Consider the following 15,280-nt stretch of genomic DNA (forward strand, 5'->3'; position numbering starts at 1 on the left):
TGTCTGAATAGAAGCCATACAGTTGTCTAAACATGGGGAAGAGCCACTATTACCTTAAACTTTATCATCATCGTCATGACAATATCAGCTGATAGATATCCAGCTGTTTTCAATGTGCCAAATTGTGGGCCAAGTTTGCTATAAAAACGATGCCACTGAACCCTAACAATGCCCTAAGAGATAAACATTATCATCATCCTGTTTTATAAATGAGGAGCTGGGGCTCTCAGCTGTCCAGTGACTCCCAGCACCCAGGGCTAGCAAGCTACAGCTCTGGGCTGCCAGACACTAAAGCCAAGCCCACATCACTGCACTGGGTTGCAGTGTTCTATTCCACACGCCAGAATTCTAGATTGTTTGAGTTTGTTACAAACACATGTATCTTTGTAACTAGAAAATAAAGATTTAAGGCCGGACGCAGTGGCTCAAGCCTGTAATCCCAGCACTTTGGGAGGCTGAGGCGGGCAGATCACCTGAGGTCAGGAGTTCGAGACCAGCCTGGCCAACACGGAGCAACCCTGTCTCTACTAAAAATACAAAATTGGGCTGGGCGCGGTGGCTCACACCTGTAATCCCAGCACTTTGGGAGGCCGAGGCGGGCGGATCACGAGGTCAGGAGATCGAGACAATCCTGGCTAACACGGTGAAACCCCGTCTCTACTAAAAATACAAAAAAATTAGCCGGGCGTGGTGGTGGGCGCCTGTAGTTCCAGCTACTCGGGAGGCTGAGGCAGGAGAATGGTGAGAACCCAGGAGGCGGAGCTTGCAATGAGTCGAGATTGTGCTACTGCACACCAGGCTGAGCGACAGAGCGAGACTCCGTCTCAAAAGAAAAAAAAAAATACAAAATTAGCCGGGTGTGGTGGTGCATGCCTATAATCCCAGCTACTCAGGAGGCTGAGGAAGGAGAATTGCTTGAACCTCGGAGGCGGAGGTAGCGGTGAGCCGAGATTGCACCATTGCACTCCAGCCTGGGCAACAAGAGCAAAACTCCGTCTCAAAAAAAAAAAAAAAAAAAAAAAAAAAAAAGAAAAGAAAAAGAAAATAAAGATTTAATGGGAGAAAAAAAGATTTAAGGCAAGGATACCCTTAGCTTGGCATGATGGTATGGGAGCAGTTGGGCCCAAAAGAACTGCTAGTTTAGGTATAAATGTTCTATCTTTTTCACACATTTGCAGGGGTGTGAAAAACTTCCGTTTCATATTGAATTGGGCTCTGTTTATGTTCCCGTTGAAATATCAGATTGTTAATTATTTGCACAACAGCTTGAAGAAGAACAGCTTCTTTCTTGCACCCAGGCATAAAAATCTCCCTGTCAGCAGCCAGGTGCGGTGGCTCATGCCTGAAATCCCAGCACTTTGGGAGGCCAAGGCGGGTAGATCACGAGGTCAGAAGATCGAGACCATCCTGGCTAACACGGTGAAACCCTGTCTCTACTAAAAATACAAAAAATTAGTCAGGCATGGTGGTGGGCGCCTGTAGTCTCAGCTACTTGGGAGGCTGAGGCAGGAGAATGGTGTGAACCCACAAGGCAGAGCTTGCAGTGAGCCGAGATCGCGCTACTGCACTCCAGCCTGGGCAACAGAGCAAGCAAGACTCCATCTCAAAAAAAAAAAAAAAAAAAAAATCTCTCCGTCAGCCGGGTGAGGTGGTTTACGCCTGTAATACCATCACTTTGGGAGGCTGAGGTGGGCGGATCACCTGAGGTTGGGAGTTCAAGACCAGCCTGACCAACATGCAGAAAGCCCATCTCTACTAAAAATACAAAATTAGCCAGGCATGGTGGTGCACGCCTGTAATCCCAGCTACTCGGGAGGCTGAGGCAGGAGAATCGCTTGAACCTGGGAGTTGCAGGTTGTGGTGAGCTGAGATTCCACCATTGCACTCCAGCCTGGGCAACAAGATGAAACTCTGTCTCACAAAAAAAAAAAAAAAAAAAAAAAAAAAAATCTTCCTGTCGCCAAATGGTCACGGATTCTCTATGGTGACAAGGATAGGCAATGGGCAATTATAAAAACCGACTTCCTCGGCAGAGGTCCACTCCCTCCCGAGGGGTGGCAAGACAGACAGACATTAGATGTCATGCATGCCACACAGCTTCTCTAAGGCCAAGAGCATCTCCAGGGACAGGTCCCACTTCCATGTTGGCTGTGTTTGTTTTTGCAACAGCCTTGAAGGCAGGTGCCACAAATTACCAGCTCACAACATGACTGCTTGTCAGCTTGCCCTCTACAGATTTTCAGTGCAAACAGAAAAGCAAAATGATGTGTTCTTTCATAAAGTCAAAAGCAACCAAGGCATAGCACTGACTATGAGGGACAGAAACTCCCGCTGGCTGGAGGGACCCTGCTTTTCAAAGACACAGAATCTCCCGCTGGCTGAGGGACCCTGCTCACTGCCTACCAGAGACAGAATCTCCCGCTGGCTGGAGGGACCCTGCTTTTCAAAGCGGGCTCCAACGTTTGCCGATTCCCTTCAGTTACCACTTCTATGGATCACAGAAGTTCAGCTCTAGGCTATGAGATAAACCCATCCTGGAGAGCCTCATACAAATCTAGAGCTGGAAGTGGTCAGAGAGAGATGGCCAGGTAAAATACAGGATGCCCAGTTATTGCATGGGACACACTCATAAAAACTATTCATTGTTTATCTGCAGTTAAACTTAGCTGGGGCTGGGCGCGGTGGCTCATTCCTGTCATCCCAGCAATTTGGGAGCATGAGGCGGCGGGCAGATCACTTGAGGCTGGGCGTTCAAGACCAGCCTGGCCAACATGGTGAAACCCCGTCTCTACTAAAAATACAAAAATTAACCGGGCGTGGCAGAGGGCGCCTGTAATCCCAGCTACTAGGGAGGCCGAGGCAGGAGAATTGCTTGAACTTGGGAGACAGAGGCTGCAGCTAGTGGAGATCGCGCCACTGCACTCAAGCCTGGGCGGCAGGGTGAGACTCGCCTCAAACAAACAAAAACAACAACAAAAACTTAGCTGGATAACTTAGTTATCCTTGTGTTTATTTGCTGAATCTGACCACCCTATTCAAGGTCATCTGATTTCTAACGTCTGGCTGTCCCAGATGGGGACCTGGAGAACCAGACAGGGAAAGTGAATGAACTGGTTCCTGCAGACCCACCTCCCAGATGAAATCAGAGTAACCCCATGGAGGTCCTGAGTCACGGTGGCACCTTGCCCTGCTTGCCTAATAAAGACCTCCTGGGAGGAGGACCCAGAAGAGGGCAGGGCTGAAGAAGAGTCACAGCTGAAGAATGTGACTGTCTGCCAGGTGAGTGGGCTCCAATCCCAGTGGGGCAGGGTGGTCGGTGAGGCTGGGTAAGCCCCTTCAGCTCTCTGGGCCTGGTCATGCTGCAAGCAGGGAAGAGAGTGCGGGCAAGCGGGGCTCCCAGCAGGCTCACGACACACATGGTGCTTTTCTTCCTTCTTTAGGAAAGCCACTTTCTTTCTGCAGCAGGATTAGAATTCCTGCAACTCCAGCCAAAGGAACTGGGTTGGGAAGCGATACTGCAAGCATTCATGTGCTTCCATCCTGGTCCACAGAGCGCAAAAGGGAGGGCTGCCTTCAGCTTAGCCACGGTCCTGCGGGGACAGTGAGTCCCGCTCTGAGTGGCCAGGACCTCCACCTGGCCCACAGGAAGCCTTCACCAGCAGGAAGTGAAACAGGATGGGGTGGAGGCAGGAGGCCCACCGAAATCCCCACCTGCTTGGCCTCCCACGGATGAGCCATGTGACTCACAGCAAAATACTTGCCCACTGCCGACTCTGGGCCACCGTGAAATAATAGAGCTGAACACCTTTAGGATTTGAGCACCTTTCTGTACATTATACATCAATAAAAACATTTATCAAAAAATAAGAGGGCTTTGAGACCAGCCAGAGCAATATGGTGAAATCCTGTCTCCACAAAAAAATACAAAAATTAGCTGGGTATGATGGCACACACCTGTGGTCCCAACTACTTGGGGGGCTGAGTTGGGAGGATCACCTGAGCCCAGGAGGTTGAGGCTGCAGTGAGCCATGATCATGCCACTGCACTCCAGCCTGGGCAACAGAGAGACCCCATCTCAAAATTAATAAAAGGGGTCTGCTCTTCGAAGTCAGGTTAACGGCTACCCATAGGGAAACCATGGCTGGGAGGAGCATGAAGGGATTTCTGGGGGTGTCCTGGGGGGCTGAAGGTCTCTTTCTTGACCTGGTGCACACTTTTCATGTACACTTATTACAATGGGCATATCATCTTGCCCACAAAAAGTATCAAACTGTAAAATATTTGAAGAGATTTATTCTGAGTCAAATGTGAGTGACCAATGGCCTCAGGAGACCCAGAGAATATGTGCCCAAGGTAGTTGGTCTACAACTTGGTTTTATACATTAGGAAGACACAAGGTATCAGTCAGAGCATGTAAGATATACATTGGTTCCAGCTGGGCGCAAGGACTCATGCCTGTAATCCCAGCACTTTGGGAGGCTCAGGCAGGTAGATCACAAGGTCAGCAGTTCAAGACCAGCCTGGCCAACTTGGTGAAACCCCATCTCTACTAAAAATACAAAAAAATTAGCCAGGTGTGGCGCAGATGCCTGTAATCCCAGCTACTCAGGAGGATGAGGTAGAGAATTGCTTGAACCCGGGAGGTAGAGGTTGCAGTGAGCTGGTATTGCACCACTGCACTCCAGCCTGGGTGACAGAGCGAGACTCTGTCTCAAAAAAAAAAAAAAAAATATATATATATATATGTGTGTGTGTGTGTGTGTGTGTATATATGTGTGTGTGTATATATATGTGTATATATATATATACACACATACATACATTGGTTTCATCTGGAAAGGTGGGACAACTGAAGGGGGAAGTAGGTGGGATGGGGAGACATGGCTTTTGGGTCATAGGAGGATTCAAAGATTTTCTGATTGGCAAATGGTTGAGAGAGTTATTATCTGGGCTGGGGGCAGTGGCTCACGCCTGTAATTCCAGCAATTTGGGAGGCTGAGGTGAGTGGATCACGAGGTCAGGAGTTTGAGGCCAGCCTGACCAACAGGGTGAAACCCCATCTCTACTAAAAATACAAAAATTAGCCGGGCATGGTGGCACGCACCTGTAATCCCAGCTACTCAGGAGGCTGAGGCAGGAGAATCACTTGAGCCTGGGAGGCGAAGGTTGCAGTGAGCCGAGATCATGCCACTGCACTCCAGCCTGGGCGACAGAGCAAGACTGTCTCAACAAAAAACAACAAAAAAACCCAAAAGAGTTATTATCTAAAGACCTGGAATCAATAGAAAGGAATGTCTGGGTTATGATAAGGGGTTTGGCTTGAGAGAGAACAGATTGTACATGTTTCTTATCAGACTTAAAGGGACTGTCCTATTAGTCTGAAGGTCTGCACTGATGTTAATGCTGGTCAGCGGGGTCTGAATTTCAAAAGGCAAGAGAGTATAATGAGGCATGTCTGACCCCACTTCTCATCATGGCCTGAACCAGCTTTTCAGGTTAACTCTGGAATGCCCTTAGCCAAGGGGAGTGGTCCATTCAGATGATTGGGAGGCTTTGATTTTTTTTTTTTTTTTTTGGTTTACAATCTCTTACTAATCTTTTTTTTTTTTTTTTTTTTTTTTTTTTTAGAGAAAGGAGTCTCACTATGTTGCTCAGGTTGGTCTCAAACTCCTGGCCTCAGGTGATGCTCGTGCCTCACCCTCCCAAAGCACTGGGATCACAGGTGTGAGCCACTGTGCCTGGGCCCCATCATCACTTACTAATCTTTTTAATGATGGGGGATTACACTTAGCAGGCCCAGAGGCCTAGCCTGGCTTCCACTGCAGGTAAGAGCAATTCAGTACCACGGCTCAGGGTTCCAGGCCTGGCCTTGCCATTTTCCAGCCATGTAACCTTGTGTCAGTGACTTTGCCTTTACAAGCTTCTGTTTCCTCATTTTTATTTTTTAATTTTTATTTATTTATTTATTTATTTTAAGAGACAGGGTCTCCCTCTGTTGCCCAGGCTGGAATGCAGTGGTGTGATCATAGCTCACTGTAGCCTCAACTTCTTGGGCTCAAGGAAACCTCCCGTCTCAGCCTCCTAAGTAGCTGGGACTACAGGTATGCACCACACCCAGCTAATTAAAAAATTTTTAGTAGCTGGGGGGACTCACTGTGTTGCCCAGGCTGGTCTCGAACTCCTGGCCTCAAGCACTCCTCCAGCTTTGGCATCCCAAAGTATTGCAACTACAGGCGTGAGCCACTGTGCCCGGCCCTGTTTCCTCATCTTTAAAATGGGGCTGACAGTATTTGATTGGAGAGTTGGTCAGGGGATTAAAACAGAAAACGCAGGGTCTGGTGCACGAGGAGTGCTCCGTAAGCATGAACTATCACTGCGCTCTTCTTCAGTGTCCACTGACGGGACGCTCCCATTTCAAGTCTCCAGAGGTAACCTGCACCTTGAGCTGGGAAAATACACTCTACGTGGGTCTGGGGTGCACCCCACCGGCATGGGAAGGCGCTTCCAGGGAGACGAGATTAGGTGGTGAGCTTTCAGCCTCCTTGGGGCTGGTGAGGGATTAAGTGTTTCCATAAATACACGGCCTCCTCCCATCCACAGGACCGGGTCCCCAGCGGTGGGGGCGCAGAACCCAAGGAGGGCGTGGCCCGCACAGGTGAGGGTGCTTTTTGGAGTTAACCCAGCCCAGGACAGGGGCCTCCCCACAGCGTCGGATGGGTGGGGTCTAGGCAGGAAACGCCAGAGCCTGTGACTCAGGGTATGCCTCTCAGAGCCTCAGTTTCCTAACCTGTACATTGAGGCGTTCGTTCCCCGAGAACTGCACTACCTCAGAAGTGCCTTTGCCTCGCAGCCTTCCCTTCCTCCCTCTTCCTCCGGGCTCCAAAGCCTGTCGAGCCTGCACACATTTTCCCTTGATTCCACCTGGGCCCCGCAGCCAGAGGCGGTCTGAGAGAAGTCCCAGCCGCCCTCCGACCCCGCCCTCCGCCTATCCCTGGGGGGACTGCGGGTGCCCCTTTTTACTGAGGCCTCCCCTAGTTCCGCTCGAGCGCAGCCAGCCAGGAGAAGGAGCGCGTGCGTCCACACGGGTCGCCCTTTGCGGTTGCAAACCTGCTTTGATGCCCTGGGAGCGCAGGGGGGCCCCTAAGTGAGGCAGTTCATAAATAATAGATTTGGAAATACTCGATAGAGGGGAAATGGTTCCTCGGGAGGCCTCCTGCCCCCGCCCCCCGCCGGGCTGCCTTCCAGCTCTCAGGAATGGCGTTCTGGTCCATTCCCAAGGAACTCGTGACGGCGCGGGGTGGCCTGTGGTGAGTGGGGGGCCAGAGGCTTCCGCGCGGGGACACACCCCCACCGCCGTGCAAGTTGCAGCGCGGCCAGAGCCGGGCCAAGTTTCCCAAAGCCCGTGTCTCCGCAGCAAAGTCTGCAAGAAGTTGGGGGGACGCCCGGGCCCGCGTGGGTCCCCCACTGACCCCCGGGCCGCGCCCCTGCAGCGGCTAGAGCTTGCGAGGCGTGGACGCCGCCCGGCCGGGGCTGTGTTGCTCGGGGAAGGCGGGCGTCCCGGGGAAGGGGCGGCGGGCACGAGGCGCGGGGCACTCACCGCTTCCTTCTTGGTGGGCTCACTGCGGAGCCGCGCCCGAGGCGCGCGAGGCCCGCCCGGGCGCTGGTGGTGGTGGCGGCGGCGGTCGGGCTCGGGGGGCCGCGGCGACGAGCCTGCAAGAGAGAGCAGCGGGGGTCATGGCCCGGCCGGCGCTCGGGCAGCCGCGCGCCTCCCGCGGTCCCGCCCCGCTCCTAGAGGGCGGCGCTGACGGCAGCCGCCGGGCCGCGGGCGCCAGGATTGCACGGGCCAGGCGCGGGGCGGAGCGGGCCCGCCCGTCGCCTCCTTGGGGAGCGTGCCAGGACCCGCCCGGCGCCCTCGGCGGCGGTCCCGACCCCTCGCTGCTTGCCTGTTTCCTCCCTCCAGGCCCTGGGCAGTCCCGGGGAAAGTTTGGGCCGCGGCCCGTAGGGCTCCCCACCGTGCGCCCCTCTCCGGAGCTGGGTGCCGGGCTCCCTGAGGCCCTGCACCCCAGCCCTGGGTGTTGAAAAAGGGCACCAGGGTTCCTCCCATACTGGGGGGCCCGGGTTCAGTGGACCTCGCCGCCCAGAAGCGAAGAGGGGAGGCGAGAACAGCCCCCCCGCCCCATCTCGCCGTCTGCAGCCGCCCTCCCCTTGTGCAGGACCCCAGGGACTGGTAGGCAGTGCCCCTTCCCTGTGGCTGCAGCTGTGGGGGTTCCCTTTTGCTCTCCACGCAAGCCTTTGCACCCCACTTCGGGGGCGAACCCTGGGTTACAGCCTACAAGGAGGTCAGGGCTTGCCTCCTGGCCCCCTGGGCAGCTTCAGGTGTTTGGTGATGACCTTGATGAGCATCAGGGAGAGGAATCCCCCACCTCCCCGCGGTGTGGACACAGAGCTCCCCGCGGTGTGGACACAGAGGTCTTTTGGCCAGATGAGCTTCTTAGGAGGCACACTCCCTCCGTCAGCCCTACCTGTGTGGAGGCCTCTGCAGACACCTGCCCAGTGGGGCAGGAGGAACAGAAAGATGCCTGCCCTGTGCTTTCCACGTCATTGTCACAAGCCTGTGGTACCCTGTCCACCCTACAAGCCCAACGTCTCCACACCCCCTGCCCTATATATTTCTGGAGGCTTAGAAGGGGAAACTGAGTCACAGAGCAGGAAAGTGACATTCCTTTAGTGAATGTGGCAAAGAGTTGCAGGAAATGGAGTCATCTTCCTAGCCGTGTGCTGCTGCTTGAGTCATTCCTAAAAATGGAGCGATCTTTAGGTTCCCCTGACCTTATAGAGTCCAGACTGACAGGCAGGAAATGTATCATGTCCCCCACTCCCCCGCCTCTAACAAAGAGAAGGGGCAGGCCTGGGGCAGGACGTTCCTTCCACTCGTCCCCACCCTCCAGAGGCAGGATGGGACCTGCCGCTGGCCGGTGCTGGGGTGGTGGGCGTGCCCATCAAAGCTGCTGCCCCAGCTGCTGGGCTGGGGGAGGCCTGTGCAGGTGGCTCCCTGCTGAGGGCACATCCCTGGGGAGGGGCTAGAAAGCCAGGAAGAGCTCAGAGGCTTCAGGGTAGGAGGGGGAGGGGGCTCAACAAGCTGGCTGTGGGCAAATCATCATGCCTGGCTGTGTGCCGGCCCTTCGCTGGGTGTGGGGAGGCAGGGACCAGACCTAGGCTTCCGAGGAACTGAGATGGACAAGCCTAGGCGACTAAGAACTAAGGCTCCGGGACCCCACGGCACAATGTCTCCCTCCTCCGTCAGTCACCTCCCAGCCCAGCTGTGCCTGCCCTGGAGCCAGGTTCCCTTTCATGATTGTGCAAAGATTTGATTAATATCTATCTCCCCCGCACTGCCGGTTCCTGCCCATCCCAGGGGATCCCTGTGCCCCAGCCCCTCAGGAGTCAGCGGGTCCCTGGGGAAGTGCAGCACCTCCTGAAGGTCCCAAGGGGCCATTTCCTGGGCTGCTGAGGGTCCTATGTCCTGCTCCTCTCTAGGGAGCTTTGGGGCAGAGCTGCTGTGAACTGTCTCCTCTAATGGTGGCAGCGGAAGTCCCTAGGGATGACAGACAAGCAGTTGCCCTCACCCCTGCTTTCTTGTTCTGGAAGGGTGCAGAAGGAGTGACACTGGTGGAGATCAGCTTGTCTCTGGGCTTCAGTTTCCTCAAAGGAGAACTGGGGATTTACTTATTTATCAGGTTATGTGTTTAACCTGGCGCCAACTGGGCAGGTGGCCCTCACGTCACTGCCTGTTCATGACAACCCTCTCAGGTGTGGGGCCCGAGGCTTAGGGAGGTCACAGGTCCTGGGTCTCCCAGCCAGTGAGGACTGCCTTCTGACTCTGCTCTGTCTCCACTCCTGCGCTCTCCTGCCCCCAGCGGAGACAGGAGCCGCTCATCCCAGGGGAGTTTGGCCCAAGCCTCAGCCCTGGGGGAGGGGACGGTGCACTAATGATTGGAGGCTGAGGAGGATGTGTTTTGTCAACTGTACAGACTGAGATGAGGAGTGGAAAGAATCCGGCTGCCTCCTCCCCCAGGAGGCTGCTGCCCTGAGAACAGTGGGTTTACACTCCAGCGTCACTTTCCCAGTGTCTGCGCTGTTGGCATCTGCGCCGGTCACCCTTTGTGCTGGGGGCTGTCCTGCGCCTTGTGGGTGCTGAGAATCATCCCTGGCCTCTACCTACGAGGTGCCAGGAGAGCTGTTCCTCAAAGTCATGACAACCAAAAAATATCTCCCAACATTGCCACCTGTCCCCTGGGAGCACCATGCCCTTGGCTGAGAACCCCTGAGTATTTTCCAATAGTTCCCGGTCCTGACTGCATGCCAGGATCACCTGGCAAGCTGACAAATAAATAAATAAAAATGAATGAAGCAAATACCCAGGTCCTGGCCTCGCCCCATGGGCTCTGACTTAATTGGCCCAGGTAGGGCCCAGGTATGGGTGTTACGTAAAAACCCCTAGGTGAGGCCAGGTGTGGTGGTTCATGGCTGTAATCTCAGCACTTTGGGAGGCTGAGGCGGGAGGATTACTCAAGTCCAGGAGCTCGAGACCAGCTTGGGCAACATGGTGAGACATCCCCACACACAACCCCTGCCATCTCTACAAAAAATATAAAAATTTGCCAGGTATAGTGGCGCATGCTTGTAGTTCCAGCTACTTGGGAGGCTGAGGTGGGAGGATTGTTTGAGCCTAGGAGGTCGAGGCTGACCCAGATGATGTTAATAGTTGGCTCTGACAGAGAACTTTGAATCTAGCAGCAGAAAGCCCAGCTGCACGTCACTTTCCTGGCAGCCAGGTGAAGTGCCTGCCAGAGAAACTTGGTCTTGACCTTGGGGTGGGGCTGGTAGCGGGCAGCTGCTAGTGGGGACCCATGGCCTCTGGGAGGAGAGTCCCGCTCAGCAGCCTCACCTTGTCCCACCACCTGGGAAGAGCTGCAGGGAGCACTGAGCCTGCAGACCCCGGAGACGAGGCCAGGGCTGTGGCCCCACACCTGCCTGTGATCAGAATCCCCTGGAGTGCGGGGAAAGGCAGGTGCTGGAGGCTGGGATTCTTCAGGTGCGGGGTACAGGATGGGAAGGTAGGCCCCTGACACCAAAGCCCTCTGAGTCCCGTCTTTCCTTCTCAGACCTGGAGACTCGGTCTGCAGAGGAAGTAGGAGAAGAAGAATTAGAGCAATTTCTCCCCCCGTCTCCCCTTGGGGATTAATGGTTGGGAGAGCAGCTTCCTGTGCACAGTTTGACAAGAGCTCTACACATTTACTGGCGCCCATCAGGCACCACTCCAGGCCCTGAGAATAGAGAGGCTGAGAGAGACAGGCCAAACCCTGCCCCTCATGGGCACCAGCGCCTGAGTGCTACGGGGAAAATGCTTACAGCGGAGGCTATAAAGGCTGGGGGTGGGGAGTCAAAATTGTAGACAGGATGGGCAGGAAAAAGCTTCTGTGAGCCAGTGATTGTAGAGGAAGCCCTGGCAGGTGCAAGGGAGCTGCCCTGTGGGCGTCAGGAGGAAAAGCTCCCAGGAAAGTTCTGGGTTCCGGGTGCAGGATGAGAGGAGCACCCCGCAGCCACACCCCACTCTGCAGGGACCTGAGCCCGGGGGCTCCGCATCACCTCCTAGGGGTCCTGCAGGGTGGGGAGTGGGGCTAGCAGGGAGACCCTCTTCCCATTCACAACTCCCCACGTCCTACCAACACGTGGTTCACCTGTGACATTCGGTTTCCTATTCAACAATGGTTTCTTTTCTTTTCTTTTTTTGAGACAGAGTCTTACTCTGCAGCCCAGGCTGGAGTGCAGTGGCATGATTTCTGCTCACTGCAACCTCCGCCTCCTGGGTTCAAGCGATTCTTCTGCCCCAGCCTCCTGAGTAGCTGGGATTATAGGTGTGTGCCACCATGCCCGGCTAATTTTTGTATTTTTAGTAGAGATGGGGGTTTCACCATGCTGGCCAGGCTGGTCTCGAACTCCTGACTTCGTGATCCGCCCACCTCAACCTCCTAAAGTGCTGGGATTACAGGCGTAAGCCATTGCGCCTGGCCCAACAATGGTTTCTTAAGCAGCGTGGAGGGTTAAAGGTGGCTGCAGGCTGGACACAGTGCTGAGATCACACCACTGAACTCCAGCCTGGGCGACACAGTGAAACCCTGTCTCAAAAACAAAAAATAAACAAAGCCAAAAAAACAAACAAAAAGAAGTACAGGGCCAGGCACAGTGGCTCACGCCTCTAATCCCAACACTTTGGGAGGCCGAGGTGGGCAGATCACCTGAGGTCAGGAGTTCAAGATCAGCCTGGTCAATGTGGTGAAACCCTGTCTCTACTAAAAATACAAAAATTAGCCAGGCCTGGTGGCGCATACCTATAGCTCCAGCTACTCGGGAGGCTGAGGCATGAGAATCGCTTGAACCCGGGAGGCGGAGGTTGCAGTGAGCCGAGAACACGTGACTGCACTCCAGTCTTGGTGACAGAGTGAGACTCTGTCTCAAAATAAAAAAAAAAAAAAGAAGTACAGGCTCTGGGGAGACAGGCCCCAGGAGCGGGGTTGGCGGCAAGGGGACAGGCAGGGACACCCCATCCATGCAGGAGGCTCAGCCTGTGGCTCTGCAGCCCCCGCTCTGAGATGCCCCCTCCTCATGCCCCACACCGGCCTCCTGAGTGTGTCCCCAAACACCGGTGCCCTCTATCCCCACCCCCCACAGCTCTGCCTCCCTTAGGGCCAAGGGTTCCTCTTGCAGCAGCGGGAGCTGAGTCTTTCACCACTGAGCCCTATGCCTGGGCCCCTGGCAGGCACTGGTTTATTGAGCAGCATCAGCGTGGGGCCCAGGGACGTCGGAACAGCCTCTGCCTGAGATTTCAGGCGGATGGAATGAACCTCACTTTGTCTTCCTGGGAGCAGCCGTCGGGGAGCGAGGTGGCAGGGGATCTGGAATCCCCTGACCTGGGCTGAAGCCTCGGCAGCCCCTCACGGGCTGTGTGAGACCTTAGTGACATAATTCGGCCTCTCTGGGTGTCAGTGTTTCACCCCAGCATGGGCTGAGGAGAACCACTCAGAGGACCGCTGTGAAGATGGAGTGAGCGTGAATGTTAATTCACCATGAAGTCGAGGGAACCAGACGAATCATAGCTAGTGTTTGTGGTGAGCTGCCTAAGTTCCAGGCACTGCTTCAAATACAAACTTTGCATAGAGTTCTGAGGTCAGTACTATTTTGATTCCCCTTTTGCAGATGAAGTGACTGATGCATAGAGCGGTGTCCTCACTTTTGCCCCAGGAGAGTGGGGGTCAGAGCCTGGGTTCCCGCTAGGCAGTCCGATTGGGATTCTCACCGTGCTGTCCCTCAGTGGACATGGATCAGAGTCACACACAGTGGCCACCCAGGTGTTAAAGGGATGACAGGAAACAGACTCAAGCCCAGGCTGTTGTACCTAGCACAAAAAGCGTCTCCCAACAGAGGGGAAGTCCCAAGAATAGTTGGCCACATCATCAAAATAGCAAGACCCTGTCTTAAAAAAAAAAAAAAAAAAAAAAAAGACTCGGGAGGCTGAGGCAGGGAATAGCTTGAACCAGGAGGCAGAAGTTGCAGTGAGCTGAGATCGCGCCACTGCACTCCAGCCTGGGTGACAGAGTGAGACTCCCATCTCAAAAACAAAAACAAAAACAAAAAACCCCAAAACCAAAAAAAACCCCCAAAAGACTGGGCTGGGCGCACTACCTCATGCCTGTAATCCCAGCAATTTGGGAGGTCAAAGTGGGAGAATGGCTTGACCTGGGAGTTCCAGACTAACCTGGGCAACACAGGGAGACCCTGTCTCTACAAAAAGTAAAAAATTAGCCAGGCATGGTGGTATGTGCCTGTGGTCCCAGCTACTCGGGAGGCTGAAGCAGGAGGATCATTTGAGCCCAGGAGGTCGAGGCTGCAGTGAGCTATGATCGCACCACTGCACTCCAGCCTGGGCAACAGAGCGAGACCCTGTCTCAAAAACAAAAACACCACTGGGCAGAAGATTTCAGTAGACATTTCACCGAAGAAGATATACAAATGGCCAACACACACGTGAAAACATGCTCAACATCATTAGTCATCGGGGAAATGCAAATCAAAACCACAGTGAGATCCCATTTCATACACACTAGGATGGCTGTGATTTTTTAAAAAAAGAAAATAAATATTGGTAAGCGTGGGTAAGAATGCTTAAATGACTGCTGGGAATGTAAAATAATACAGCCCCTTTGGAAAGCAGTTTGGCAGAATCTTAAAAAGTTAAGCATTTATTTACCATGCGCTCCATCAATTTCACTTCTAGGTACTGGCCAAGAGAACACATGTTCATATAAAGACTTAGACACTCATGTTCACAGTGCTTGACTCACAGTAGCCACAAATGGAAACAACCCAACTGTGGGTTGTGGGTCAACGAATGAACGGATAAACCAAATGTGGTCCAGCCAGATGATGGCGGGTGTTTTTGTTTTTTTGGGAAGACAGGGTCTCACTCTGTCACCCAGGCTGAAGTGCAGTGGCATGATCTTGGCTCACTGCAGCTTTGACCTCCCAGGCTCAATTGATCCTTCCACCTCAGCCTCCTGAATAGCTGGGCCTGCAGGCATGCTGCACCACCACAGCGTTTTGTATATAAAAATACAGTAATTTTTGTATTTTTTTGTAGAGATGAGGTTTCACCATATTGCCCAGGCTGGTCTGGAACTCCTGGGCTCAAGCGATCTGCCCGCCTTAGCCTCCCAAAGTGCTGGGATTATAGATGTGGGCACCCGTGCCAGGACTATGATGGAGTATTATTCAGCCGTAAAAGAAATAAAGTGCCGATACATGCTACAATGTAGATAAACCTCAAAAACATGATGCTTAAGGAAGCCAGTCACACAACACTACATACTGTATGGCTCCATTTGTATGGAATGTCCAGAACAGGCAAGTCCTTAGCAACAGAGAACAGATGGGTTGTTACCTGGGACTGGGGCTGGGAAGGAGGAGGGCCTGCAAAGGGGCAGAGAGACCTGTCAGTTCACTGAAAGTATTGAATCGAATACTTAAAACAGGTGAATTTTACGACATGAAAATGCCTCCTTGCCAGATGCACTGGCTCATGCCTGTAATCCCAGAACTTTGGGAGGCCTAAGTGGGCAGATCACGAGGTCAGGAGTTCGAGACCAGCCTGGCCAACATGGTGAAACCTCATCTCTACTAAAAATACAAAAATTAGCTGGACATGGTGGCACACTCCTATAAT

General features: G+C 53.6%; 1 protein-coding gene across 1 annotated transcript in view; it reads right to left on the minus strand.

Annotated features, from left to right (window-relative positions):
- C18H16orf74 (chromosome 18 C16orf74 homolog) overlaps positions 1-7,808 on the minus strand; it is a 44,211-nt gene extending 36,403 nt beyond the window's left edge. The window contains exon 1 of the mRNA XM_003820851.5: positions 7,598-7,808. The gene's annotated coding sequence lies outside the window, so the exon portion shown is untranslated. The remainder of the gene's footprint in view (positions 1-7,597) is intronic.
- Positions 7,809-15,280: the final 7,472 nt, after the last annotated feature.

This window comes from Pan paniscus, chromosome 18 (assembly GCF_029289425.2).
Source record: "Pan paniscus chromosome 18, NHGRI_mPanPan1-v2.0_pri, whole genome shotgun sequence".
Taxonomy (NCBI): domain Eukaryota; kingdom Metazoa; phylum Chordata; class Mammalia; order Primates; family Hominidae; genus Pan; species Pan paniscus.